Here is a 26,058-nt window from a genome sequence, read left to right as displayed (position 1 = left end):
CCACCCTCACCCTCCTCACCTCCATTTATCCCTACACCAGCCCATTTGTCCTCTCCTTCATACTTCCAATTCACCCTCCATGTCCCCATGAATCCTTCATTCTCTCTCTCTCTCAGTATCCACTCTGATAAAGTTTTGAAATGAACAGTATAAAAAAATTCGAGCAATCTAATCAAGTTGGCACATTCAACAGCAGGGCTGAATTTACAAAAGATTATTGGAATTTAAATCTCAGTGCAAAAACATGACAGGGATAATTTTCCAACTCATTTTTCTCCAGGTTTGGATGCATTACTGCACTTTTTCCATGAGTGTCATTTGGGCCACGTCAATATTGCTGCACTCTGTGTCTCCTCTTTTTATTCTCAACTGTGTTTAGCTTTCTTTACTGGCATTGGAATCTTTGCTGGTCATGAAACAGCCAGCAGCAAGGGAGAAACTATTCCAGTCTTCAAGACAGATCACCAACACCCTCTACCTTGCTCAGGCCTGCATGACTGAACTGGATGAGGCCCACACCTCTTTTAGGTGTGTTCTGGGGCTCCAGTAATATTTATCCTGCTGGGCTGCCTGCAGTACCAATGGTGGCTATGGCACCTGATGGTATCCTGATATTGAAGAGCTGCCATCCCTAATTGGTAGCACGTGGAGGTGGTCATATGTCATGTAGATCCCTGGAATGTTGCTACCAGCCAGGTGGACATTAAATCCAGCTCCATGTGGAGTTGTGGCCCTACCTTCTTTTCGACCTTGATTGATGACGCCTGATTTAAAACCTATAATCTGAGCCCTGGTGCCGAACGTTGGCACTGCCATTACTCCACCCCTACATTGTTTGAACAATCAGGTGGATTTATTCAATGATGTTATGCCCTAAAGGGAAGCCTCAATCTGCTTCAGTAAGAGCCAAATAATGAACACCGTGGTGTGTTCGCATCATGTCTGACCTATATTCTGCCACAGAGTGCAGGATCCCTGGACCCTTTAAAGGTTGGAGAGGAACGATGAGAGACATTAAGAGTTTAGGCAGATATCTGAATAAATGGGGTTACAGGGCAGTACATCTTATTCTAATGGTGTGGGAAGAGTATCTAATACTTCAAGTTTTCTGAAAAAAGCAAATTCATTTGAACAACAAACTAAGATGTGCTTGCTGCATCTTTTCTACTTCTGCCATCTTAAATGAATCATAATTAGGCAAATTGTGCTTTTATGAATTGTTCTGTTTGTCTTCAATTCCTGAGCATTACTTGCATGTGTTAAAGACCCCGACACAGATTTGAGATAGCAGTGAGTGATGTAGGGGACAAAATGACTGTGATTTTCTTTTTTAATTTGAAGCTGCAGCTGTGGTGATTCATTCAATGAAACATGGAATTAATGTTTAGCACACTATAGGAATTCAATGTTGTTTCTTTTCTTAAAAGTACTATTCTAATATGTTGTGTGCGCTCAGGTGAACTGATTTGAGAACCGTCTGGGAAAGTGGACTTTTTATAAAGAAATTGTGTAACCATTGGGATTCAGACGGACATCCAAAAATAATATGTTTCTCATGCAACAACATTAAACCAATACAAGATCTGTGTACCCTGTAGTTCCATGTATATTTACAGTAACAAGAAGAAAAACAAAGTATTCAGTCAATCCAGCCTCATATAAATATTATTGCTCCAGTTTCTATCAAGTTTTTCTCACTGCTATTCTGATGGAAATGTTTGGCAGATTAGCTGTACTTGCATTAAAATTGCAGTGGGATAATTGATATAAAGAGGTTGACTATTTGTCAAGTGATATCAGATAATAATTTCCTCCCCATAGTTAAACTGTACATTACCTCAACACATGAGATGCAAGGAATTTTGGCTGGTTAAATGTATGCAGATATAACTTTTTTAAAAAATAATGTTTAACTGCAAAGCATAACCTTAAAAGTACCTTCTCAGCACCTACAGGAAGTTCAAAACAGTAGTGTTATGGTTAGTGGCCTTGCATTTAATGCCTGGAGGTGAGGTGATTCGACATCTGCAAAATGCAGGAACAGTTGCACTTCAAGGATTAAAGATACGGCATCAAGCTTGACAAAAAATAATGAAGATTTAGGGAATGACCCTGGAAGTTGGAGTTACTCAAAGGTGCCTGTCCTCTGCGACTTAGGCAGTGAATAGAGAGAGGATTTAGAAGAGCAAGAGGTACATGGCAATATATCAGATGACTTCCCAGAGCCTGCAAATGCTGAAACGACAGAGTACAGACCTGTCGAGACCTGTGAGTTTACCAAATGTAAGAAAGCCTGAATTGGCGTGGCCAGGTTTTCTGGGGTTTTTTTTAAGCAATAGCAGTCAGAAGCTGTTTGGGATTTTGGAAGAGTTGGAAGCTTCAGTGGATGATTCCTGGTTGCTACTTTCTCTGAACTCTCTCTTGATGTTGTTTCCTCCTAGATTGGAGAACTGCATGTCAGAATTGTGTCTGAATTTGCCTTTTGTGCCAAGGGATGAGTTTATGGGATGTTTCTGCATTGGAACAGCAAAACTGTATCTATCACTCAGTTAAATTTTCCAATCGTTAAGTTATTCTAAATTCCTCTTTCTTTTGTTTATATTTGACCGTAGTATTTAGGTGAATTGCATTTTGCTTAATGTCGAGTAGTTTGATGAGTTGCATCACATCTGGAACACAGCACTTCCCTTCTTTAAAATAAAGAAAATTTAAAATAAGAAAATGTAGGGTCTGGGCTGCCTTCTTAAAATATTTTGATGGGGTGTGATCTGGACTTTACAATCAACACAGAGCAGGGAGGGGATTTCTAATCTGACTCCAAAGTTAAGCAGGAGGTGTAAACCTAGCACCAAATGCGTTCTTCATGTAGGTTTTCCTGTGCATCTCAGTCTAATGTTGTCAAGAACAGGGTGCCCAATCACCTCAAGGTGCAACAGCAAATTGATCTCATGGTGCTGGTAGTAGTACCCTCAATTGTTTGATTCACCCATCTATTTACACACCACAATGCCCACTCACTCTTTGTCTTCCTCACAGGGGAATGAGGTCTATACCCTCTGGAGTTTAGAAGAATGAGACATGATCCCATTAAAAGTTTCAGAATTATGAAAGGGCTTGCAGGGCAGTTGTTAGATGAGGTGGTGGCATCATGCTAATGCCAGTGCCTAACGGTAGGAGTACCATTGAATATACCTAAGGCTACACCTGACTGATTTTTAGCGTCTTGGAGAATCAAGGGATATTTCAGGGTTTGGAAAATGTGGAAAAGTGAAGTTGAAGTCTCAGGTCAGCCACGTGAATGTTGGAGTCTGCTCAATAAGCCACATAATCTCTGTCCGCTCCTATCTCTCATCTCCTTGAATTCTGAAAAATCTGATCGCTTGCAGGCTGCCAGAAAGGAATGTAGACTAAGGAAGCTGCAGAATTGTGTAAGAAGCCAACATGGTTCACTCCTTTAGTCATGCAATGCAAATGCCTCAGTGACCACATGACTTCAGTATCACACTGTATGGTTAACCATTAATGGCATCAGGATACTGGCTCAAGGGTAAAAATGCAGCCTGGGTGGGCTTGTCCACTCACTAAGAACAACAACAAGAATAAATCTGCTTGTTTTCCCTCAAAGTTGTTTAACTTCACAATAAAATCCAATGCTTATCCTTCAAATCCAAACATTTTTTCAAAGATGTTTACATCATCATGTCAATCCTTCTGATCTATGGGTGGCATGAGGCTCCATCACTCAAGAAGCTTGCATAGGTTCATAGTGTAACTGAGCAATCTGTCCACTGTACTGCAGCACATACAGTGTGATTACAATCACAGCATTTAAACATTAATTTCTTTCCATAAATGGTTATGGGAAATTCTGCAAACATGCTCCATGACAAGAAAATAGCATGTACAAGACATCATAAAAAAAAAGAGAAGCAGATCACTTGAAAATAAATATGGAAAATATGCATTTCAGTGAAGCAAATTCTAGCATCATTTTTATGTTTTCTCTAAGGTATTTTGCAACCTTATATCTTTTCTCCATGACAGTTTTGGAATTCTGAAACAAGAACAGAAATTGCTGGCGAAACTCAACAGGTCTGACCGCATCTGTGGGAGGAAAGCAGAGTCCAGTGACTCTTCATCAGAACTGTTAACTCTTTTCCTAGCAGCTATTTTTATGGCAAAGGTGAAGTTTTTGGGGTGGGGGCGAGGGGCGCTAAGATGAAAGGTGAGCAGATAGGTGAAGATGGGAGCCCAGAGAGAGGAAAATGAAAGGTACACAGGAGATTATGGACAGCAGGCCAGGACAAAAGAAAACTTGAGGAAGTGATAGTAAGAGGTAAAAGGAGAAAGGAATAGGTGGTTTCCCAGCTGGCACACTTCCCGATATACCAATTAGTACACCTGGTGATATCCCAGCTGACAGATCCAGCTGACATTCCCATTAATATCCCAACTGATACAGCTGGTGTTATGCCAGCTGAAAGACCCACCTGATCCATCCAGATATATCCCAGCTGATACATACCTGAGTATCTGAGCTGACCCAGTGATATCCAGTTGACAAATTCAGTGATGTCTGAACTGACCCAACCATTCATATCTGAGCTCACCCATCCAGTGATGTTCCAGTAAACACATCCAGTGCTCTCCGAGCTGTCCCATCCAGTGATGTCCCAGCTTCCTCCCTTTACCCCTCCCTATGTTCTGCACATAAACCAACATTTTCCCAGCTACCATCAGTTCTGAGGAAAGGTTACTGGACCTTGTAATGCTTTGAAGAAGCACCTTGGGATGTTTTGTTTAATTTCACAGTTTCCGTAAAATGCATGTTGCTGTTGTGCTGTACCACTGAAAAGTTACTGCAGTGGCTCATAATATAAATGAGGCAAAAATCCACAATCAGTCAGCCACTGGGCAGTTTGGCTCCAGTCATACACTCTTGCTTCAGAATCAGAAAGTGATGGATTTGAGCTCCATTACAAGACTGGGATGCACAGTTTTACCTCAAATCTCTGTGCAGTCAAACCCCTCAAATACCGCACAGAGAGAAGTGCCGCCTTTTGAATGAGATCTGCAAAACAGGATTTGCCTCACAGTTCTTGTGAATATAAAATAGAATACATGGTTCTGTCTGAGAGAAAAGAGAGGCAGTCACCTGCTATCAACAGCCACCAAAAGCAGGCTCTGTTAAGCTTCCTGTGCCATGCTCCAAGTGACATATAACAGAGGCTTGAAGCAAATACCAGGAGAAAAAGATTGAGCACATTAGACAACCGACTGTTCAATATATTTTATGATGCGGAGGTGCCAGTGTTGGATTGGGATTGTCAAAGTTAAAAATCACACAACACCAGGTTAAAGGCCAACAAGTTTATTTGGAGGTACAAGCTTTCGGAGTGCTGCTTCTTCGTTAGATAGCTAGTCACACGCTCCCTGATGAAGGAGCAGCGCTTTGAAAGCTTGTACTTCCAATATTTTCTAATCAATCAATCAATCAATCTGTTCAGAGATGTTACAGCACACCTCTAGGAGCAGGTAGGATTTGTAAAGTAACCACTTCAGACATTTATTAATCAACCTCTTTGGAGATACTCTTACACGTCTCTGGAACTAGCAGGACTTGAACTTGATCTCCCGGCCCAGAGGTATGGACACTACCACAACACAACAAAAACACCCAGCAACCACTTCATTCCTTTTTATATCTGGAAGTGCTATTACACACAACCGAATGATTTTTTTTCCCATTGCCAAATCACCAGTGGCCATTTCACTTATTGATCTCCAACAGTTAAAAAAAATTTTGCATGTTCTAATTGATTAATTTACACGCAAAGTCAGCTCAGGGCAATGCGGACCACCAAAGGCGAGAGAGATAGGGAGAGGAAGATGGGGCTAAATCAAAATGGGAGTTGGACAAGAATCAATAACCAATTCCTGATCCTTTAACAGATGTCCTGCACATGTGCTGCTGAGATAAAAAGAAAAGGATATCTAGAATCTTAGTTGCAACAGGGAAGAGAGTAATGAATCTTTTCTATTTATCCTCACTCTACTCCTGTTCTGTACACTCTGTCTCTTTGAATGCCTAAGTTATGAGTCACATTAAAAATTTTAAAAAGCTGCCAAAACAGACTGTCCTTTTGGTTAATACTTGCTAAACTGGCTTGAAACTTTCAATATCTAAAGAAGGAACATACAATGTAACAAAGGGTGATTGACCGAAACAAACCGGTAGTTGTACTGCCTTCTTGAAATGGTTATAAAGTTAGTGTCTTCTCCTTCGCTTATCGCTAAAATACAATAGTGGATTGTCAGTTTTCATTGCAAATATAACTGGAGTGCTTGCAGATATAGCACTTTGCATTAGTGAAAGTCAATACCCAGTTGATAGATTCAAATGCAACCTTAAAAGAATAACCATGTTCTACTCACCATATACACCCAACTTGCGAACCGTTAATGAAGAAAGTCAGAACTGACCTGGGTTACAATCAATCCACTGCTTTAATGGTGTGAAAATGAGTGAATATTCACTATCCAACAATCTGAATCTCAGAAAACCACCATAGGTTGATTTGTTTCCAAATTACTTGTTAATAATTAGCATCTTCCTCTTTATCCAAAGTCTCGACATTCTGTATAATTAATGTTCTATTAGATTCGGTTTTCCCAATTTGTTTCCAGTGGCTGCTCATACTTAATAAAACTTGAGTAAATGTTTGACAAGCTGCGAGATTACACTGAAGAGAACTGAGAGACTTTGATCACACTACCAAGAGAATGATGCCTCTCCTTAACTAAAAAAGGAGTGGCTCCTTCATACTGCTTCATCATACAAGAAAATCTTTGGCCTTTGTCACTAGAATTCAGAAAAACAAATCTGGATGTTTTATTGACAGAGCCCTCTGGTGAATGAAGAACTTTCTTTGTTTATGCAAAGCTGCAGATTAGATTCTGTAGCATGGAATGATTGATGCGTTGAGGGAAACACTACATAAGTATATTTAGGGAGAAGAATAAAAGGAAGTGTTGGTAATGTGACTTGCTATAAGGTGGGAGCACTTGGGTGTGGAGCAAAAACACTGATACAGAGCTTTAGTGCTGAGGAGCTTGTTTCTGTGCTACATGACGTTAAGTAATTCCAAAGTAATTACTGCATCAATGCATAGTTGTTTCAGAAAGCCAGCATCTCTTTTGCATGTGGTTGTGATCTTCACTGATTCAGTTCTTGAAATGACATACCCACAGTGATCAGAAAATGAGAATGTCTGTTTCACTCCAAACTCTCAGAGACTGAGAGTTGCAGTTTTCCCTGACATCTCCTAGCTGCAGATTGGGAGGCTCACCCAGCATGACTTGCATGACATGGCTGTGGACCTTATGCATCCCATCGAACTAATTTTAAAAATGCGTTCATTTTGTGGGGATGTGGGTGTTGCTGGCTGGGCTGGCGTTTATTGCCCGTCCCTAGCTGCCCTCAAGGCAGTGGTGAGCTGCCGTCTTGAACCGCTGCAGTCCACCTGCTGTGGGTTGACTCACAATGCCTTGAGAGAGGAAATTCCAGGATTTTGACCCAGTGACACTGAAGGAACAACGCTATATTTCCAAGTCAGGATGGTGAGTGGCTTAGAGCGGAATTTTAAGTTGATGGTGGTCCTATATATGTGCTACCCTTGTCCTTCGAGATGGATTTGAAAGGTGCTGTCTGAGGATATTTGGTGAATTTCTGCAGTGCTTTTTGTAGATTGTACACACTGCTTCTACTGAGCGTCAGTGATGGAAGGAGTGGATATTTGTGGATGTGGTGCCAATCAAGCGGGCTACTTTGTCCTGGATGGTGTCAAGCTTCTTGAGTGCTGCACTTATCCAGGTAAGTGAGGAGTATTCCATCACACTTCTGACTTGTGCCTTTCCGATGGTGGACAGGCTTTGAAGAATCAGGAGGTGAGTTACCCGTCACAGTTTTCCTAGTATCTCTACTGCTCTTGTAGCTACTGTGTTTATGTGGTGAGTCCATTTGAGTTTCTGATCAATGATAACTCCCAGGATGTTGATAATGGGTAACACCATTGGGCACACCACGCCAAGGGGCAGTGGTTAGAGTGTGTCTTATTGGTGATGGTCATAGCCTGGCATTTGTGTGACGTGAATGTTACTTGTCATTGGTCAGCTCAAGCCTGGATATTGTCCAGACCTTGTTGACTTGCACATGGACAACTTCAGTGTCTGAGGAGTCATGAATGGTGCTGAACATTGCACAATCATCTGTGAACATCCCCACTTCTAATGGAGAGAAAGTCATTGATGAAGTATTTGAAGGTGGTTGGGCCTAGGACACTACCCTGAGGAGCCCCTGCAGAGAGGTCCCAGAGCTGGGATGACTGACCTCCAACTGACCTCACAACCATCTTCCTATATGAGTCTAACCACCAAAGAGTTTGCCCCCTGATTCTCACTGAGTCCAGTTTTTCCAGGGCTCCTTGATGCCACACTCGGTGAAATGCAGCCTTGATGTCAAAGCTGTGACTCTCACCTCACCTCTGGAATTCAGCTCTTCTGTCCATGTTTGAAGCAAGGCTGTAACAAGGTCTTCTTCCCTTCCCAGCTTGAATAGTCCATGTTGCAGCTGGACAGTAAGGTGCTTGTTGTCCACAGCCTTCATTATTATTTGACAAACAAGTGCTTTTACTTCTAAAATATCTGACTGACTCAAATGTTTTCTGGTTGCGCAACATGTTTACAAGACCTCAACATAAACTGATGCTGTTATAAATCCATTGTTTCTGTTTCTATTATTCAGACTCTTGCATGAGACACATGCTTCAAGTCTATAAAGCTCACATGTTGTTGTCACAATTTTTGACTGACTTTCTGTGACATTTCCCATTCTATGCCAACATTTGGTGTCTACTGTCAGGATGTTTAATCCTTACAGGATTATTGATGCTGTGGAGTGAGTTTCAGCCATTTTTCTGGTGTACATGTTTGGTTCATTATAAAATTTTTAAAAAACACTTTTTTCCCCCAAGTTTATCATGGTTGTGACAGCTAGTACGTTAGACTAGCGAAACATAGAATTCCACTGCACAGAAAGAGTTATCAAATAAGTCATATTCTTTCCCCGTATCCCTGGAAAGAGGTGTTTTTTTGAAAAGGGTGATGGACTTGAATGAATTGAGTAAGTCTTTGAGTCACAGTATAATGGCACCAGTCTATTGAAATCTCTGGCTTACACACACACAATGACAGCATGTATAATATTCCATCATCCTTCAGATCATTGCACTCACATGCAACAGAACAATATTACAAGGATGTGCAAAATTAATATACTATGGATACTGGAAATCTGAAATAAAAACTGAAAATGCTGGAGAAACTCAGCAGGTCTGGTAGTATCTGTGGGTTCAGAAACAATCAATAATTGGAGTCTGATATGGCGTCTTCTTCAGTTTGATGCTGAGTTTCTCCAGCGCTTTTTGTATATTATTATTTATTGTGCTAAAACAAAATGCTCTCTGCAATATTAAATCAGAATGTTATCAGCTGGACATATGTATATGTCTCTGGTTAACAAAAAGAACAGTTTTCAAAGCAAACGACATTTGGTTGGCTTTACCTGAAATGATGCTTTTGTGAAGAATACAGACAGCTTTCTGGGAGATGCAGAGTCTATGGGGGTGATGTGACTTTGGTTTTGGGGATAAATAAACCACTGGTATTTAAGTTAGTGAGAAAGAAAGACTGCCATAGGTCTGAAGGTAAACAGCCTTACCCCTCTATTTCTTTCATTAAAAATGTCCCTGAACATCGAAACATAGAAAGTAGAAACAGCAGTAGGCCATCCAACCCTTTGATCCTATTCATTATGATCATGGCTGAACATTCAAGTCAGTACTCAGTTCCCACTTTCTCCTCATACATTTTGATCCTTTTAGCTCTAAGAACTGTATAAAACTTCTTCTTGAAAATGTTCAATGTTTTGTCCTCAACCATTTTCTGTAGCAGCGAACTCCACAGACTCACCGTTTCCATGCTATATGTCTCTGCCACTGTCTGAGGGAAGAGATTTCACTTCATCACAGTCCTAAATGGCCTACTCTATATGTGATCAAAGCTGTCCCCCTGCTCTTGCTGTCCTCATGTTACCGGAGCTTCTGCTTGCTCTCCACTCCCCCGGCTCCAGTTCTCCCTATGTTCACCCCAAGTTCCTTTTCTCCCTGCATTCTCTTCTCTCCCTGCTCTCCACAAGTCCTTGCCTCTCCCCACACTCCTACTCTCTCTTTTAAAAGAGATTGCAGAACATGGAGATGCAGAGGGATCTGGGTGTCCCAGTACGTAAATTACAGAAAGTTAGAATGCAGGAACAGTAATTGATTAAGGAAGAAAAATGCTATGTGTTATTTATTAAAATGTAAATAGAAGACAAAAGGAAGGTTTTGCTATCTCTGTAAAAGGCCATCTGTTTTCTTAAAGCAGAATTGAAATGCTCCTTGTATTTGAAATATCCTAATATTTTGTGTGATCAACTTAGTGGCCTATCTTCCTATAACTTACCTTCTCAGTGGCGCATTTAAAGGATAAAACTGTACAAAAAGTCCTGGTGTCCTTTCACCAAGATAGGGGATATTTTAAGGTGAGAGGAGAAAGATTTAAAAAAGACTTGAGGGGCAAATTGTTTTACATAAAGGAATGGATGTGGATGTTGACACGATTACTACATTTAGAAGCCATTTGATAGATACATGAATGGGAAAGGTTTGGAGATAAGTTGAATGAGTTTAATTTGGGATTATGTTCAGCATGGGCTGGATGAATCGAAGAGTCTGTTTACGTGCTGTACGACTCTGTAATTATGATTATGATTGATGAAGACAAGATAATTTGTTCCTCATGTGTGTCCCTTTTATATAGATTCTCTTCACTTTATTGTAAACAAAATCTCCATCTTGAGAAGCATTAAAATTCCTCTACATTAAACCTCAAATAACTGATAATTTTTTAACCAACTCTCCTCAACATTAAAAGTCATTAATTACGTCATTAGCAATGCAGCCAGTTCTTGTTATTAACAGTCATTAAATGTAAACATTCAGTAACTTATCACAAAAGCAATCCTTTACCAATGAATAGCAGCAAGGTTGAATTGTGATATTACCAAATTTATCACAAATTACTACCAGTGGTAATTCATTGACATTTTACAAGGCTTCAGCTGGAAATTTTACTTTACAGATTAACGTTTTCTATTCTGTGAGGCTTTCAGAGAATTGATAACAAACATAATTCGTAATTTTATAGTACCTTTCATGGGAATATTCCAGTGATTTGCAATCGATGATGCACTTTTGAAATGCAGTCACTGTTGTAGCACATACAGTAAGTAAGTTTGGGTTCTATGATCATGGCCAGTTGTTTAAACAATGTTGGCTCAGGGATAAGTATTGCCAGGGTTTATCAGGAACAACTGATCTGCTCCTCTCCAAAATAGTTTTGTGGGGTCCTACAAATCTGCTTTTGATGTCTCATCTGAAAAATGGCACCTCCAACAGCGCAACGTTGTGTCAATCCTGCACTGGAGTAGCAGCCTCTTTTTGTTCATTTTCTTATGGGATGCAGGTATTGCCTGACAACTATTGCCTGACCCCTGTTGCCCTTGAGAAGGTGGTGGTGATCTGCCTTCTTGAACCGCTGAAGCCCAAGTGCTGTGGGTAGATCTGCAACACTTTTGTCTAGGGAATTCCAGAAGTTTGACCCAGTGATAGTGAAGGAATTGCAATATATTTCCATGTCAGGATGGTGAGTGGCTTGAAGGGTGAATTTGCAGGTGGTGTTCCCATGTATCTGCTGCCCTTAACCTTCTAGGTGAAAGGTAATGTCTAAGAATCTGGCAAATTTCTGCAGTGCATCTTGTAGATAGTACACACCGCTGGTACTGAGCGTCAGTGGTGGAGGGATGCAGTGCCAATCAAATGAGCTGCTTTGTTCTGGCTGGTCTCTTGAGTGTTGTTTGGGCTGCACCTATCCAGGCAAGTGGGGAATTTTCCATCACATTCCCGACTTGTGCCTTGTAGATGGTGGACAGGTTCAGGCTTTTATAAGTTTGAATTCTTGACATTTAGAGAGAGAGCTCAGTGTATTAACTGCTAAGCCACAACTGGTGCCAACCTGGTGCTAAAGCTCACTGGCTGCTTGGTGGTATCTCTGCCAAAAGGCGTTAACCTCCAGGAAATGGCATGCAGTCAGATGTGTAAATATGATGTGCTCAGAATATCACATAGGTCAGGAGAGGCTTATAATTAGGTGCCTGCAGCCAGGCTTGTCTAGTGACGTACCATACAATGCTGTCAGGCTTCTTAAATGAATCAAATTCTCCTTCAGGCAGAATGGATGGTTGCTGCTCCCTTTCTTACTATAAGATTAATCTGCTGAAAAAAAAAATCAATTCTTTTTTATGATTTTCTTCAGACTATTATTCTGCACAAAAAACATTTTTGCTTTCCATTGTTCTGCTGATTTTTGCCTCATCATCTATACCTAAACTCTGCTCAAAAGATACAAACATAAAGCTGCAGAGACTGGACATCTAAAACAAAAACTGAAAACCTTAGAGACCCTGAGCTGCTCAGGAAGGATCTTGAGCATGAAGAGATTATCAAAGCCTTGGTGAATGCTAAAAGGTGCCACTAGATGGCAGTAATAAACATGCAAGCTATTGCAAGATAATACTGTAATTCACTTGTGGGATGTGGGGGTCATTGCTCGACCAGCATTTATTGCCGGTCCCTAGTTGTCCTTGAAAAGGTGGTGATGAGCTGCCTTCTTGAACCGCTGCAGTCCAGCTGCTGTGGGTTGTCCCACAATGCCTTAAGGGAGGGAATTCCACGATTTTGACACAGTGTTGGTTTTTTGGGTGAATTTGGTGAATAATCACATTAATTCTCTAAAGTGAGTAAAATCAAGGATAATTTTAAAACTTTGGGAAACTGTTGTATTTCAGTCATGTAAACTGCATCAATTTATACAACCACAGGTTGACACTATTGTGGAAGTAACGGCATGTAATCAAAAGTTTGAAAATACTTTATCATAAGCATCCCGTCCCTTCCATCAGATAATACCCGTGAAGAAATAAAACAAACTGAGTTCACTTTCCCTTGTTCAGAAGTGAAAAAGGCAACTTTCCAGCATGGTCATTTACATCAATTTTTACTATGAAAAACACTAAAGAGTCACTAATTCATGAACGTTGCTGAATGGTGGCATTTGCAGGTTAACATTTGAAATGATCTTGGAAGCATATCTCTACTTATACACTAATAATGGTATTATTTATGTGGATAATCTTCAGTGTGCGGCAATTTACTTAAATCTTCACTTGTGATATTCTTTCTAGATCACTTTTCAATCTGACTAAACAGACGTTACATTGGAATGATTACTCCGCCATTTTAAATAACAAGTATAATAGAGGCCTTTACACGCTAAGCATTGAAATTCACTTGTACACTGACTAACTGGTAAGAGTGAGTGTTCATAGTTCTGAAGTTTGGTTATGTACAATTCTGAAACTTCAAAGTCAAACACAATGTTAAACTTTCTGAGCCTTGGCAGTGATTAGAAAAGAATACTGATCACAACAGAATTGGCTAACTCATATCCTGACTGCACGGATTACTTATTATTTTCCTAATCAGAATAAAGATTTAGAATGCTCCTTGCTCGAGTACAAACAGAACCCCATTGATGAAGAAAGCAATCAAATTCAGAACTCTATTAGAAAAGGACATGAACATATGGGCAATGGCAGTCTGCCCAATCTGTCTTGATCACACACAACACACATCACTGGACACAAATGGACAGATGAGAAATAAAGTAGCCATTACAGTCCCTGATAGATTTAAAGTATCAAAATGTAAAAGTCACACCTTCTTCATAAATATTAGGGCTTGCAACTTGATGTGAATATGTGAGTAGTTACTATTTTATTGTGTTGCGTTTGTGTTTAACAAAAAGGACTGGTCAACATAAAATGGTTTCAAATAAGCAAAATGATCTGAAATTTGCCAATTTTTACCACAAATGTAATTCAATTCCTGTCGTTTTGACTGGTAAAAATAATTGCAATTATATAGAAGTAGACAACAGGAATGTGGGTGCAGTGGCAGAAAGGGGTGACATTTTCTAATTTTTGAATGCGTCTCAAGAGAGTGTTGCTTACTTGATATTATCTAATGTTCTAAACGAATCATTCGTCACTCGAAACAATTTCCTTCCAATAATAGCACTATTCTCAAAGAAGGCAGATGACCTACTTTGACAGCTATCTCAGGCGTCTGATATGAGAAAGTGAACTATTTAACTCGACCTCTGATTTACATCTAATTGTAGCAAAACCGATCTCCATTGAATGGTTCCCCTCAAGTGAACACTACAAAATGAGGCCTATACTTATGTCTTTCAACTCAAGATTCCAACACTCTTACCCGATTGTCAATGATTTGTCACAGGATAAGATATTGTCTTTGGTCATTATGTTACCGCTCCCTCACAATTTTACATTCCATGCCTGCCTCCTCTCTGTTCTGTCTGTCATTGTTCCACAAGGCTGAAACCAGAGACATTTGTAGTCGACCATGTGGAGTCAAGCAGAACCGAGTACGAGACATGACCAAGGTTAGAAGCGCACCCCCCTCCCCTTTAATGCAATGCTGTTTGGAAGATTGAAGGCAACAACAACTGCCAGATTGCTCCCATATCTATTAATAGGTGAAAGCAAAAACGTCCATTCAGTGATGGTGAGTCATCTGACCACAAGTGCTTAGATCCCTGTTTCTGTGATTTTTAATTGATTGTTTTCAGTAGAGTCATAGAGATGTATAGCATTGAAAGAGACCCTTCAGTCCAACTCATCCGTGCCAACCAGATAGCTCAACCTAATCTCATCTCATATGCCTGCACTTGGCCCATATCCCTCTAAACTCTTCCTATTCGTATACCCATCCAGATGCCTTTTAAGTGCTGTAATTATACCAGCCTCCACCATTTCTTCTGGCAGCTCATTCCATATACATACCACCCTCTTGTGAAAATGTTGTCCCTCGAGTCTCTTTTATATCTTTACCCTCTCACCCTAAACTCATGCCCACTAGTTCTGGACTCCCCTACCCCAGGAAAAAGACTTTGTCTATTTACCCTATCCATGCCCCTCATAAATTTTATGAACCTCTATAAGGTCACCCCTCAGCCGCCAAAGTGGCAGAGGAGGAGGTTGAGGTATGAACAGATAATAATGAAGGATTGTCCTTCCCATCTTGAGGTGAGCTGACAATTGACAAATAGAGATCTTGTGGCACATGGTACTGTGCCTGCGTCAGAGCCAAGAGGTGTGGGCTCAAGTCCCATCTGTTCGAAAGGTGTGGCATAACTCATCTGAACAAATTGTTTAAAAAATTTCTGCAACTGACAATTCATCTGAACCTGCCAAGATGAGTAATTTCAATCAATGCTTGGATTTGATTTCTCTTTTTGTATTTTTACTTTCTATCTTTTCTACTCTTTATTTAAAGCAATTTACCATACAAGTGGTAGTTCCTTATACTGGAGAGGACCATTTTCTTTGTCAACTACTCTTCAATTCTTAACAGAAATTACATTTAATATCTTTGACAACAACTGCGTATTCAAGCTTCAAGAGCCCTCACCAGAATTTCAAGATTTTAAGTACTTAAAATCCTAACAATGGAGAAGAAATGAGAAATGAGTTATTGTAAATTTTTGTGTATTGTGCCTTTCATTTCCTGAGTCATGTGCTTTACTTGCTTAATAGTTAACAAAGTGGGAAAAGGAAACTGTCTTGTTTAGAATTTCAGTAATCTTTCAAAAGTATGTAGTTAGCCAATATTACAAAATAGCATTATCACAAGTTTAGTCATGATCGCTTCCATAAGATGCAGTGGTGTTTAAATTTTATAAGCAAATCATCCACAGAGTTGTTACAAAGAAGAGACAGTTGACTGTCTACTTCTCTATCTGCAGAAGGTGCCTGACCTGCTGAGTTTCTGTTTATATTTTGGATCTCCAGCATCCACAGCACTTTGTTTTTATTATATAGTATTAATTATACAGTGTTATACAGACATTGTTTTCAATAGGGATTTGCTGAGGTGTAATTGTCAGCTTGTGAATTTTTCACCAATGAAACAAATTTAAGAAAAGGCCATCGTCACTATTCTGATTTCTGTCATTACTTGAGTGTTGTATTTGTCAAAATAATCTCTTTTAGATAAGATCTTAAATGAGTCTCTAAGGTCTTCAGTCTCTAAAGGTGTGTGTAAAAGGATAGAGAGATTCCTAGGTCAACCACTATCCTCAATCACAAACAGATTAATGAGTGAAAGTGCTCAGTCATTCTTGGTAGTACTCTGCTGTGGGAAACTAGCCTGTTTTGTTTGTCTCCATAACAGGAAAGCGATTTCATTTGTTGATGAGACATTTGGCACAGCCTGAGGATCTGATCTTCAAGTCTAACATTTCTGTTAAGTGTATTATTTTTGACAATAATGCTTAGTCCAAAATAAATTAAAATTAAGGCAAAATATGCTGCAGCAAACGCTGGGCCATTCAATATTGTATTCTGTACAATAATGGTATGAATAGAAATTAATGCAACTGAATGACAAGAACCATTTCATATAATTTACTGTCTGTTTTCTTTTCATTGGGTAGGCTTGGATGTCTATGTTTACATAACTCACTTATAGCAACTCATGCCAAGTCACTTAACTGCATAAATCTAAATGCATAATGTAGTCAGTTGACCCACGGTGTCCGTATCAACTTAATTTTGCAGCAGTCTAAATAAATACCAATTACCTGCCCTTTCCATCTTCCATGCCTAACCAGCAGAGTTAGCTTGAATAAGTTACTTAGACAGCACTACTTTATTTCAACCATAGCCAATGTTAGGCAAAACTTGCACCACAAAGGAAAATGAGTCTGAGTGGGGGAAGCAGATATATTTTATTCCTTTTTATTCAAAGAAATGAATATTGCAAGGTGATTAGCTCCTCTACTGCTAACTCCAGATCACTTTCTACTGTAAGGATGCCACTCTCCCTTTTCCTCAGAATTCCTGTATTGTATCAAGTTTGGGTTTCCTATGGGGCATCTACATTGCCAGGAATCACATTATATTCTTCTGAGTGTCAAGGGCAATTTCTCATCAATCATGATACAGAAGATGGACTTGCATGAGATGAGGTTAAGGAGACAACAGCAGCAAAGGGAGGGATTTGTAATCACCACTCTCACCGACAGGATGGTGGGTTGACTTGTAGGAGGAGGTGGTGCTTATGATTATGAAAGATTAAAGACAGTCAAGAACAAGATGCGAAAGTTGGAATATTCAAAGCAGAAATTTCTGATTTGCTTTCACAGGTTTGTGAACAATTTGTACAAAGACTATTGGACATGTGCAGAAACCAGGTAAACATATCACTCGTGGAAGTCAGTAACCTGGGAGGCAGGAGAAAAAGCTCTGAGCAGGAAGAAAATGGATTTTTAAAAAAAATTATCGAGAATGTAAGTCCAAAAATCTGACAACAGAAATTCCAAGGTAGAGTCAGAAACATTTTAAACAGCTTCAAACCGAGTGTTAGAAATGGTATCACACCTGAACAGAAAATGAAATTTGATACAAAGAAACAAACTCATGATGTGATTAAGGCGTGGTTGAAATGAACTTTTAACTGTGCAGGATTACAATGTAATGTAATGACAGGTGACAGTAAATCTGGAGAATCAATACAGTTCTCATGAGTATTAATAAGTACTTAATCTGACTTGTTTGCAGAACAAGCCTTAGACAGAAGCTGAACAGATGTTTATAACAACATGTATTTATAAAGTGCCTTGAAGACAGTAAACTATCCGCAGTTATAGAATGAGATTCGATGTCGTCATATAAGGAGATATCAAGACAAATGAGAAATAATCTTAGCCAAAGGTTAAGGTTTGAATGAGTTTTTTTAAAAAAAGAAACAAAGATGATGGAGGGAATTCTAGAATTAGAATCTGAGGAGCTGAAGGAATAGCCACAAATGCTGGTGTGATTAAAATCAGGAATGTTTCAGAGACGAAAATTGGTCCACCTGACACATATTCTCTTCCCCTCCTTTGTCAGCATTCTGCATACCTTAATTAACTCCTTCTCCATTCCCAAAATTCCTCCCCCACAGCCTCACCTCACCTTCCCATGCAATCACAGGAAGTCTAACACTTGCCTGCTTACTTGTTCCCTCCTCACCTTCCCAAGCCCCTGACATATCCTCCAGGTGAAGCAGCGAGTTACCTGCACCTCACTCAATCTTGTCTGCTGTTTTCACTGCTCACAGTGCGGTCTCCTCCATGTTTGGGTGGTGAAACACAGGCGGGGTGACCACGTGGCAGCGCAGTTACATTCTGCTCGCAAAAATGACCCTGGGCTTCCAGTTGCCTGCCACGTCAGCACACCACCGTATTCCCTGGCCAACATCTCAGTCTCAGGCTTGCTGCAGTGCTCCAGGAAAGCTGAGTGCAAGCTGGGAGAACAACACCTCATTCTCCACTGAGGCAGCCGTCCGGACTCAATATCAAGCTCAATCATTTTAGAATCTGTGCAACTTCTCCAAATCCTTACCCCAAACCCAACACTCCCAGCCCTCTGACCACATGGGCTGATTTCAGCACAGCCAACCAATTTTCACACAATAATGGTATCCATTATCAAATTTTATTTCTCCCTGGCTCATCATGATCCATCCTAACCATCATGCCCTGCCTCTTTGGGCTCCATTTCCGCCTATTTTCTTACCCTGCCAGCCAGCCCCAACCCCTCCTCTGCAGCCTGTACAACCACCTTTTCACTAATAGTTCTGCAGAAGGGTCATTGGACCCAAAACGCTAACTCTGCTTTCTTTCGACTATTGCTGTTACATTTCTCCTGCAATTTCTGTCTTTATTCCAAAATTGGAGGAATGTGTACATCTTGGAGGTTCTGAGGATGAGAGGAAGTTGCAGAAAGAGGAAGGGTGAGGCAACGAGGAACTTGAAAACAATGATGAGAATTTTTAAAAATCAAGAAGTTGTGAAACGGCCAGGACAATTAGGTCATCAAGCACAGGGGTGATCGCTTAATGGGACTTAGTGTAAATAAATGAATGGTGAGCAGAATGCAAACCATGACCAAACCTGAGGACAAAGCACAAATAAAATAGATGTAACTCTAATGGATGAAACTGAAATTAAAAAGGACGGAAGGAGCTTAAGTTGGGCGCGACTAAGAAAAGGGGCAAAATGTAGGAACCGAATTCACCGAGGAGCAGTAACACTGCTGTAATATGTAACCTCAACTCTCCTCTTATGTTGGCTGCCGTCAGACTGAGAAAGGTTCTCCCAGAGTGGGCAATATTGTTCATCATTTTCTGTATTTTAAGCAAGTTAGCTCGGCTACATCCAGCAGGAGGTTGGACAGCATCAAATATAACATTAATTTCTAAACTATGGACTCAGGAAAGGTTTAAAAGAGAGCTTGAAGACACTAATTACCTTATCATTTATGGAATTTCCAGTTAACTAAAACAACTTCATATTCCTGGCTTTAGGTATTTTCAAAAAAAACAAAGTCAGTTCTGTGAAGGTACTTTAAAAGTGAATGAATTCCAGTAATGTCCCCCAGGGTTGGGCCATTTTGACGTGCAACACTTTAATAAACAGTGAGTCAACGGGGAAAAAAATACTGCCAGTCGGTTCAACTTTTTTCTCACTGCCTCGGTGAGATTTCGTTGGATATCTTGGGCCAGGTGCATCTTTTTTTCTCTTTTTGGCAAATTGTAAAATCTGACCTGGATAATGTGAAGTAAAGCTAACTATAATTGAATCACAACCACTTGAGGAAGGAGCGTCGCTCCGAAATTAAACCTGTTGGACTATAACCTGGTGTGGTGTGATTTTTAACTTGGCACACGCCAGTCCAACACCGGCGCCTCCAAAGCTTAACTGAACCAGTCATATCTTTTCTCCTTGACAGCGTTTTGATATGGGGACATGGGGTTCCCCACTCCGCGCTCCACCGAGCACAGGGATCTACTTTTATTTTCACATGGTCTCTGCTCAGCTGAATAGAAAGCTCCAAGTCCCTCTACCAGTTGGTTTCAGGGGACTCGACTGGCAAGTCAAAAATAAGAAAAAGGAAACTATCAAGGGCAAAAAGCAAATTGTAAAGAAGGAGATTTCCAAAATAAAAAGTAAAGACTCAAATAGAGATAAACAATTACCATCTTATTAATGGCTCTATACCAATTGACTATGCACTACATCTATTAGTTCTGCAGTACTTTTCAAACGCCCCCCCCCCCCACCCTTTTCCCCTTCTGTGTAAAAAAGACTACAACATTGGCACAACGATGTCCTACGGAAACAAGGAGGAACGAATGCTTTGTTTTTCAACCATTGGTTGTCTGGGAGGTGTCCAGTTGACCTGACCCATATTGAGCGTTCCCTGCTCTTCCCGAGCGGAGATTTCCGCCTTTCACTTGGAACTGGACGGGCTCTGCAAGGATTTCCTGCAAGGGTCACGGGTCTGATTGTCCCTGAGTGTACTGTACAGAAATGTATGATACCGAATTAAAAATCGCAGAACGCCAGCTTATTGTCCAACAGGTTTATTTGGAAACACAAGCTTTCGTCAGGTATTTCCAAATAAACCTGTTGGACTAAAAAGTTGTGTAACTTTTAACTTTGTCCACCCCAGTGCAATACCGGCCCCTCTGCATCAGAAGGCAAGGTGCACTGCCGTTCCCCAGAACTACCATATTCACCTCACACCCAAACTGTGCACAAGGCATGAATAGGCAGTGATATTTAATACCCTCCCAGTTAAGTTAAAAATTTAAACCTCCTGGGTGGATCATATTTCACCTACAAAGGTAAACGTGATTCATGTGAGTAAATTTTGCCAGCAATGGACAAATTGGAGATTAATGTTTGATAATTGTGACTAAACATCGCCAATTAAAGATTGTAAATGAGAAAGCTGCCGGTTTATCGCTTTCTGTTGCAGAAGTGGAACCAATTTCAATGCTACCTTTCAGAGTGTGAATGCTCTTTCTCTTCAATGGCTTACCTATATCTCAGGCGGCTAGGTTCCTTCTCATCATGACCGGGTGCAGTTCCAGTTGAGACACAGCTTCCCCCACCTTCTCCCCTTCCTGAGGAGTGTGTAATGTGTAAGACAGCACTGCACCAACCGAACCGTCCCTTCCACTCTGCACAGCTGACTGCAGCTCGCAAGTCATTGCCAGGGAAGATTACAACGCGGAGAGCCGTCCCCCTTTTGTACGTGTGTTTGTGTAACTGCGGCCAGGATTGGCGAAATGTCAGTGCCTTCAGATCACAAAAGGCGATCCAAGAACAAAAGACAGCCTCCCGCGCACACACACAAGCGGTCACTCTCACTCATTCCAGTATAAGGACACAATCTCCCAACCCAGCCACCACAAGAAACTGCAGACATTCGCCAACTCGGGGCATCATGGTGACTTAAGGTTTCTGTCTGCACTGAGAAATAAATGAGCATTACCTTGGTGATGGGACAAGCATTTCTCAGACCAGAGCGGTTCCCCTTTCTTTCAGCTGATTCATCTTCGGAAGGTCTACATACCTAATCGCCGGAACTATGCAAACTTTAGCAGGCATTCAATCCTATTCTCAACAATAGCGACAGACAGAGAGAGAGAGAGAGTGCTAGAGAAAGGAGAGAGAGCCAAGCGAGAGTGAAACAAAACATTTCCAGTCGATAATATGGAGGTGCAGGGTGTTGGACTGGGGTGGACAAAGTTAAAAACCACACAGCACCAGGTTAGAGTCTGACAGGTGTATTTGGAAGCACTAACTTTCGGAGCACTCCCACCTTTTGAATTCGAAACACTAACTATTTCGCTCTCTCTCCAGATGCTGTTGAGTTTCTCCAGCACTTCCAGTGTTTGTTTCAGGTTGCCGGCATCCACGACTCTTTGCTTTTATTTTCAAGAGTTTCTTGCAAGGCATTAGGTAGAATCTTGGGGATGAGATTTTATTGGTGTAAATGCCTGAAAGCAGTGCACTCTGTCACTAATGAGACGGAGTTCCCATTGCAGACCCCAGCAGCTGGAGAGCACTGGGAAGCGGGTGAAGTTTCCGGAAGTTAGCTCTCAGTCATCACATAGTTATCTTCGGTGGGGTTGGTCTTCCATTTCGGATAGCTTCCTTGCCAACACTCTCACTTTGATTTCCTCCTCCCAATGCCCCCTCTCCCACTCTTCACCTCACTCCTCCCTGTGCCCCTCTCCCACTCATCACCACACTTCCTCCAATGCCAGCTCTCCTACTCTTCACCTCACTCCTCCGAGTTCAAGCTCTCCCCTCTTCACTCCTCCCCCCAGTGCCCCATTCCACTCTGCACCTCACTCCCCCCACTCTTCACCTCACTCCCCGCAGTGCACCCTCTCCCACTCTTCACTCCTCTCCCCCCAGTGCCCCATCACAGTCCTCACCTCACTCTCCCCGTGCCCACTCTCCCACTCTTCACCTCAATCCTCCCAGTGCCAGCTCTCTCACTCTTCACCGTACTCCCCCTAGTGCCCCCTGTCCTACTCTTCATCTCATTCCCCCCGTGCCCCCTCACCCACTCTTCACCGCACTCCCCCCAGTGTCCCCTCTTCTACTCTTCATCTCACTCCCCGCACTCCGCCCAGTGCCCCCTCTCCTACTCTTCATCTCACTCCCCCTAGTGTCCCCGTCCTACTCTTCATGTCACTCCTTCCAGTGCCCCCTCTCCCGCTCTTCACCTGACTCTCCAAGTGCTAGCTCTCCCACTCTTCATCTCACTCCCTGCAGTGACCCCTCTCCCACTCTTGACCTCACTCCTCTCAGTGCCACATCTCCCACTATTCACCTCACTCCCCCAGTATCTCCTCTCCAACTCTTCACCTGACTACTCCCTGTGCCCCCTCTCCTACTCTTCACCTCGCTCCCCCTGTTCCAGCTCTCTCACTCTTCACCTCACTCCCCTAGTGCCCCCTCTCCCACCCTTCACTCCTCTCCCCCCAGTGCCAGCTCTCCCAATCCACCTCACTCCCCCCAATGCCAGCTCTCCCATGGTTAATTCATCTCCTGCCTGTGCCAGGTCTTCCTCTTGCTACCCTGTTTTGATTCCAGTGCTGCTATTTTAGCATAAGCATTTAATCCAATTCCTTCCAATTCCAATCACTCATGTGGTTGCCAACTCGACTCTCATCAAAGTTGCAGCTCGTGATAACCAGTTGGCTGACATCTTGCAGTAACTATTTCCTCATACCTGAAAGTTGACTGAATGTATTTAATGGATAACTAGGGACTGTGAGATCACTGTTAATGGATCTACTGATGAAATTGTTGCCTTCAGTTAATGACTGGCCAGCAGTACTTGAATATGGCTGGTGAATTATTCAGTCTTCCTGTCTGTATGCCCCAATTTCCACAGTGCCAGAGCCTTCAGAGGAGCTTGTCTCAATAGAATGGGGAGATTGCCAGCATCTGGAGTAAAACATGGAAGTTTATATAGTGTTAACGACCAAATGCATTCATGAATTTGTTAAGAAACAATATTGTGAAGGGGAGATTAGCCATGCACAAGACACTGAAAATGGACTCTAATGATCAGCACAATGCAATCAATTAGATAAACACAAGACATTTGGTGATCGATGTGCTTCAGTGCTAACCATGTAATATTTGTGGGTCAATGGGAAGGTATCTATTTACAATGGGCACAAGAGGCGCAAGGTCATGACCTTCAGTGTCTGGCTCTTGCCGGCCATGATGTGTGATTGGGAGAATGTGAGGACTGCAGATGCTGGAGACCAAAGTCAAAATGTGTGGTGCTGGAAAAGCGCAGCAGGTCAGGCAGCATCTGAGGAGCAGGAGAATCGATGTTTTGGGCATAAGTCCTTCTTCAGGATGCGTGATTGGTCCTTTATGGGTACTGGCCTCTTCACACACCATGTGAGTGCCATTCTTACCTGGTTGGATGCCAATTAACCTCATACTATGGTGCATAACAGCTTCTAGATCCCCATTAAGATTTGCCCCATGAAAATTGAATGGACATTCTTGGTAGCTTATAAGGCAGGCTGGAAAAGATCAGGTACTGGATTATTCCTGGTGCTACGAGCTAGTGAGGGCAGGAATAGGAGGATAGAGCAGATGAGTGCATGGCTGAGGAGCTGGTGTATGGGAGAAGGATTCACATTTTTGGATCATTGGAATCTCTTTTGGGGTAGAAGTTACCTGTACAAGAAAGACGGATGGCATCTAAATTGGAAGGGGACTAATATACTCGCAGGGAAATTTGCTAGAGTTGTTTGGGAGGATTTAAACGAGTAAGGTGGGGGTTGGGACCCAGGGAGATAGTGAGGAAAGAGATCAATCTGAGACTGGTACAGTTGAGAACAGAAGCAAGTCAAACAGTCAGGGCAGGCAGGGACAAGGTAGGACCAATAAATTGAACTGCATTTATTTCAATGCAAGGAGCCTAACAGGGAAGGCAGACGAACTCAGGGCACAGTTAGGAACATGGGACTGGAATATCATAACAATTACAGAAACATGGCGCAGGGATGGACAGGACAGGCAGCTTAATGTTCCCGGATACAAACGCTACATGAAGGATAGAAAGTGAGGCATGAGAAGATGGGAGTGGTGTGTTTGATAAGGAATAGCATTACAGCTGTGCTGAGGGAATATATTCCCAGAAATACATCCAGGGAAGTTATTTGGGTGGAACTGAGAAATAAGAAACAGATGATCACCTTATTAGGATTGTATTATAGACCCCTAAAAGTCAGAAGGAAATTGAGAAACAAACTTATAAGGAGATCCCAGCTATCTGTAAGAAAAATAGGGTAGTTATGGTAGGGGATTTTAACTTTCCAAACATCAACTGGGACTGCCATAGTGTTAAGGGTTTAGATGGAGTGGAATTTGTTAAGTGTGTACAAGACAATTTTCTGATTCAGTAAATGGATGTACCTACTAGAGAAGGTGCAAAACTTGACCTACTCTTGGGAAATAAGGTAGGGCAGGTGACTGAGGTGTCAGTGGGGGAGCACTTTGGGGCCAGCAACCATAATTTTATTAGATTTAAAATAGTGAAGGAAAAGGATAGACCAGATCTAAAAGTTGAAGTTCTAAATTGGAGAAAGGCCAATTTTGATGGTTATAGGCAAGAAGTTTCAAAAGGTGATTGAAGCCAGATGTTTGCAGGTAAAGGGATGGCTGGAAAATGGGAAGCCTTCAGAAATAAAATGACGAGAGTCCAGACAAAGTATATTCCTGTCAGGGTGAAAGGGAAGGCTGGTAGGTATAGGGAATGCTGGATGACTAAAGAAATTGAGGGTTTGATTAAGGAAAAGAAGGAAGCATATGTCAGGTATAGACAGGGTAGATCGAATGAATCCTTAGAAGAGTATAAAGGTAGTAGAGGTATACTTAAGAGGGAAATCAGGAGGGCAAAACAGGGACATGAGATAGCTTTGGCAAATAGACTTAAGCAGAATCCAAAGGGTTTTTACAAATACATTAAGGACAAAAGAGTAACTAGGGACAGAACAGGGCCCCTCAAAGATCAGCAAGGTGGCCTTTGTTTGGAGCCACAGAAAATGGAGGAGATACTAAACAAGTATTTTGCATCAGTATTTACTGTGGAGAAGGACATGGAAGATATAGAACATAGGGAAATAGATGGTGACACCTTGAAAAATATCAATATTACAGAGGAGGAAGTGCTGAATGTCTTGAAACTCATAAAAGTGAATAAATTCCCAGGAACTGATCAGGTGTACCCTAGGACTCTATGGGAAGCCAGGGAAGTGATTGCTGGGCCTCTAACTGAAATATGTGTATCATCGATAGTCACAGGTGAGATGCTGGAAGATTGGAGGTTGGCCAATGTGATGTCACTGTTTAAGAAGGGTGGGAAGGCCAAGCCAGGGAACT

The 26,058-nt window shown here is 41.6% G+C and overlaps 1 protein-coding gene across 5 annotated transcripts in view; it reads right to left on the bottom strand.

The window, feature by feature from the left end:
- LOC132820212 (cysteinyl leukotriene receptor 1-like) overlaps nt 1-21,335 on the bottom strand; it is a 28,999-nt gene extending 7,664 nt beyond the window's left edge. For 2 of the 5 annotated variants that reach the window (XM_060832200.1, XM_060832199.1), the window contains exon 1: nt 21,170-21,335. The gene's annotated coding sequence lies outside the window, so the exon portion shown is untranslated. Of the gene's footprint in view, nt 1-11,307; nt 11,378-12,338; nt 12,432-21,169 lie in introns of those variants that run through there. The other 3 variants (XM_060832201.1, XM_060832202.1, XM_060832203.1) reach the window with 3 other exon arrangements.
- Between the last annotated feature and the right edge of the window lie 4,723 nt (nt 21,336-26,058).

The sequence above is a fragment of the Hemiscyllium ocellatum genome, chromosome 11, assembly GCF_020745735.1.
Source record: "Hemiscyllium ocellatum isolate sHemOce1 chromosome 11, sHemOce1.pat.X.cur, whole genome shotgun sequence".
In the NCBI taxonomy this organism is placed as follows: Eukaryota; Metazoa; Chordata; class Chondrichthyes; order Orectolobiformes; family Hemiscylliidae; genus Hemiscyllium; species Hemiscyllium ocellatum.
Note: the sequence above shows the minus strand (reverse complement) of the source record. Positions and strands in the feature narration are given on the sequence as shown.